We start from the raw sequence: 5,141 nt of genomic DNA, 5'->3' as shown, positions 1-5,141 counted from the left end.
TTTTTATTTTTCTTTAAGAATTTTACTTTCAGAGGACTTCATATATGAACACTTATCTATATAACACCTCTTACTCTTTGTGTCTAACTCCTTCACACCCCCTCCCAAATTCATGATCATATATATATATATATATATATATATATATATGAACATATAAGTGGATATATATGTGTGACATATTTCTATTATATCTAATATACATCTACATACACACATATATATGCATTCATGTTTCCCATAGAGTCTATTTAGCTGTTCTTGTACACTCATGTGATCAGGGCTGAACACTTAGAATTGGAAAACCTACGTGGTAGCTTCTTCCTGGAAGAGACTGATACTCCCTCTCTCAGGAACCTTTGACTATCTGTAGCTCTTCATTGAGAGACAGAACCATGTGGAATTACCTGTCCATGTTTACTTTTCAGCTGATGTCATTATGCTGGTGTTATTAAAGAAAACATCTTATTGACAGTGCATGGGCATAGCTTCCTTGTGATATGAAGATGCCCCTATCTCCACAATAGTGCACAATGCACTTCCATCTTGAGGATAATCAGCAGCTCTTTGATTGAACTTGATTATGCATCAACAAGAGGGAATTTGTGCCTGGTACTGTAAATCTAGGCAATTTCCCTTACTTGGAGATGTCAACTTAATTTTTAAAGTATATCTAAGTTTCTTTTAAATTACATATGTCATAATGACAATAATTTTTGAGATGATTTACACCCCCTTTTCAGTTTATTAAGTTATAATATTCTACGTTGTTCACTTTAAATATGCTTACTAATTCAGCTGATTTTAGACTATAGAGAAAAACTAGATTTAATTTATTCGTTGAAAATATATTTAAATTATGTCAAAAATCCCTAAATTTACATCTAGATGTAGTATATCTTTTTAAGTTGAATAACATTGTGACCTATTTTAGTACATTGTATTAATGACTAGTCAATATTATTTCTTTAAGAAAGACTACGTACAGAGAAATTTTTCTTTGATAATCTGATACATTACTAATGAGTGACAAAAAGACAAACAATATTGTTGTTTTCTTTTAAGTCTTACTGCTTAATTTTTCGGTGTCATATTAGTTATCCTACAACAATAAATTATTTTTATGAATTCATAAACACTTTAGTTTTGTGTCTTTGATATCATATATCAAAATAAAGAAATTGTGAGCTGGCTAACTAAAATAAAAAGTGGTCTAAAATGATTGAGCATAATGAGTTTATAAAGTTTTCATTGTAGATTTCTTTGTGTGTTTTCCAGAAAGTCTTGCTCTTTCCTTCTTCCATTCAAAGTACTATTATAAGTTTAGTAAGTATTAACATACAAAGTATAATTGGGGATTATAGTTAATAGTACTTTTTGTCTCTTGAAAATTGTTAATAATTTAAAATATATATACCTTTTTAACAACAGCATACAAAGTCTGTATTCTGGGGAGTTCATAATCTCTAGGGGAGAATCTACTATTGTCATTTGCTAATTATATTTTTCCATATGAATAAAGTCAAGAAAAACTTATTACAGTGATAGTCTCCATACTGATTGTGGGTCTGTGCTCCTGTGGGAAGTCCAAGAGGCATAATGGGATAAACATTACTGAAGGTAAAATATGTACTTGGCTTTATACTGACCTCTCAAAATAGACAGAGATTCCAGGTTTCGTGAACTTTTTCACATGGTCTTTTATAAATGAGAGATACCTCTTAAATAATTAGAAAATATGCAATTAAATTTAAATTTTGTGATGTATCTGAGATGATTCCAGAAAGAAAATGAAGACAAAACCATATTTTTATTAGTTCACAGAAATGCATTAAAAGTAGAAGAAAATGACATTGATTATGAGGCTGAATTAGTAAATGTAGATGAAGAACTCTTAGAGGCTAATTACTAATTAGAAGTAAGAAAACTTGAATTTAGGTTGACTACTTAAACATTAATATTACCAGAGATGGTTGAGTGTTGACAGCATGTGCTGTTTATAAATACTGTCTGTGGAGCAAACATGACTATTGTTTACCAATCAGAAGATATAAATGCAAATAAAAGTGGACTTATGGCAAAATAAGATAGTTAGAAAGAAAAAAAGCAGTAGTATTAAAGAAAAGTTGGCAGAGTATGATGAATCTCTTATTTTTTCTTCTAAAATTTGGCTAGGTTTCCTCTTCTAGAGGATAAGTAACTTTTTTTTAGATAATATATGATAATATTGTTCATTTAAGAATGTACAGGTATATGCAATAAAGTTAATAAACACAGTAGATCAGTAACGTTTCTCATTGCTCTAACCAAATACCTGAAAAGAAACAATTTAAGGGAAAGAATGTTTATTTGTACTCATTATCTGAAGGGATAGTTTACCTTGGCAAAGAAAGAATACCTTCCAGAGTGACTCAACTATGGTGGAATCTGGAGTGAGGTTGCTTTCTCACATCAAAGCATCAGTAATTGCAGATGGGACAAGACATAGTACCAGAGCATAGCATTCATGGCTTGCTCTCAGAAGATCCATTTTCTCAAGCTAGGACCCAACTCTCAAATTTCCCACGTAATTCCAAAACCAAAACTTCAGGAACATTAATGTCCATGATACCCGAGGTGCCATTTTCCTGCTAAAGCATAAATACAGATAATGAGCAAATAATAGTATATAATACACGAGCAGTACTAAAGTGGACACAGCAAGTTACTAAGAACAACAACACAACAACAACAACAACAACAAAAAAAAAAAAAACAGACAAGTTGGGAGGACGTTTTGGAGGAGATATAAGGAGTCATAAAAGAAATTCTTCCAAACCATGTAACATGTTTTTCTCAAGAAATTTGAACAACATGAAATGGTCTTTACTATCAAATTTTTAAAAAGGTCAGTGCTTTTAGACTAATAAAGACAACTCTGTCTTGACCTACCTTTTTTTTGATCAGAGAAATTTAGTATGAAATTATATAATAGTATACCCCTTCTATGTATTTACACAAGATGTTTTGATAAATAATGCACACTTGCTTTCAAAACTGTGTTATTACTTACATTTTGCTTTACTATTTCAGTTTTTGTTTTTGGCATATCTGTGCTATTTTGAATGTAGGATACCAAGAAAACATTGTCTTCCAGACACCAGACTGACACACAATATCTGATAATAAGATAAATAGGCAGCTGGGAAACAAACATGTAAGTGACCATTGGAAGACACTGTGAGCAGCCCTGTCACTGTGACTTAAAATCAAATCAAATTTCTTTCTTTTCCATTGTGGGGAATGTAGATTATTTTAACTTTTTATATCTAACTGGCTATATATAAACTTAATACAGAGTATGAATTGTTCTGAACAAAACTATATGGATTACAAAATGAATTCCAATTTTAAGCCATTTCTTCATTTGCATTAGGGTATCCTAAAATGCTCAGTAAGATATAAGCAATAGTTCCTCTTCCTGATCCATTTAGCCTTGTTTACAGAACTATTACAATCTAGGCTGTATGTCGTTTACTCATCTGTAAAGTGCCTTTCTCTCACCTTGAGATTCTGTATATTTGTGTGTGTGTGTGTGTGTGTGTGTGTGTGTGTGTGTGTGTATGCAAGTGGAGTGGTATATTTGCATGGATGCATGTATAAGTGAACATCAGATATAAACCTGGTTGGTTGTTCCTCGGGTAACCTTGAGTGTTTCTCATTTACCTTGAACTTGGAACTTGCCAGTTATCTAGACTCTGAGTTTATGGATTACAAAAGGATCCATTTGCTCTCTCTCCTTGGAATTACATATTCACACTACCACAACCAGCTTCTTAACACAGGTTTTAAGGGTGGAATTCACACAACAAGCATTTCACAGACTAAACTATATCCCAACACTCAGATTAAATCTTAATTTGAAGTCCAGCATTAAAGCCCCACTGATTCCATTCAGCTGAGGTCTACAGTTTATATCCTGTGTAGTCAGAAAGCCTTGTACCAGAGTGACTTATTACAGCTGTTTGAGTTTAATTTCCCAATTTATTCTGAGTGGAAGTTTTCTGAAAATAGCAATTTCAGCACATTTGTGAATACTTATCTCTGCTGATAAGATTAAGTATAAAAAAATAAAGAAAAATTGGGTAACATGTGAAACATCATAGGGCTTGCAAGACAAAACTTGGATTTTAGAGTTTCCAAAAAAGAGTAGAATTTAAGAAGTAAAACTCCAAGAAAATGACAATTTAAGAGAAATTTACTGCTGGTGAGTGGTACCAAAATTTGGGAGCATTCTTCTGGAGAATGGAGAAAATATTAATAAACTAAAAAAAAGTAAGCAGTAGAACAAAAATTTGAGGGTTCTGGTCCAGATTACTAAATCAAAGACTGCAGTAGTATTGATCTCCTAGAGAATAAGCCTTTAAAGTGTAACACTAAACTATAAGGAAAAACTAATAGGAAGTACACCAGACATGCGAAGCATAACCTCATCAAAATGGCATTTCCTATTCGCCTTCACATTAGAGAATAAACTACCCTCCTCCCCCCTCCCCATAGATACAAGTACCACCAACAAACTCATACATCTTGTACATGTAATGCCTGGATGTCAATCATAATTTAGTGGTTTATTACCAGCAGTTGATAGGTTAGGACTTAAAACTAGAAAAAGAACAAAGTATGAAACTACTAGCTATGTCATCTAGAAATTGTAGTTATTAGTGGAGGCTTAAAATGATTAAAATTTGCATTCTAATACATCACAGGATGGGATAAGACAATGAAAATTATAAATGAATCTAATACTGCCAAGAGAAAGTTCATGTAAAAAAATTCCATAAACATGAAGTTAAACTTTCATAAATTAAAAAAAATTACTGATTCAATAAGAGGTTAAATGACAAATTTTAAGAAACAGAAAACAATTATTGATCTACTGGCTTAACAATAACTAAGGGGCATACTTTGCAAAGATAAATAAGAAAACAAAAAAATCAAATGTAATAAAATATAAACATTTGTTTGTTATGACTTTAGGAAGGAAGAAAGAGGAGTGAAGGCAAAGGAAGTTCTCTCTTTTATTAAAAACAGGTATTTTCTCATACAATATCATCTGATAACAGTTTCCCCTCCCTCTGTTCCTCCCAGTTCCTCTCCTC

Source organism: Peromyscus eremicus, chromosome 8b (genome assembly GCF_949786415.1).
Source record: "Peromyscus eremicus chromosome 8b, PerEre_H2_v1, whole genome shotgun sequence".
Lineage (NCBI taxonomy): Eukaryota > Metazoa > Chordata > Mammalia > Rodentia > Cricetidae > Peromyscus > Peromyscus eremicus.
This window is presented reverse-complemented; position numbering follows the sequence as displayed.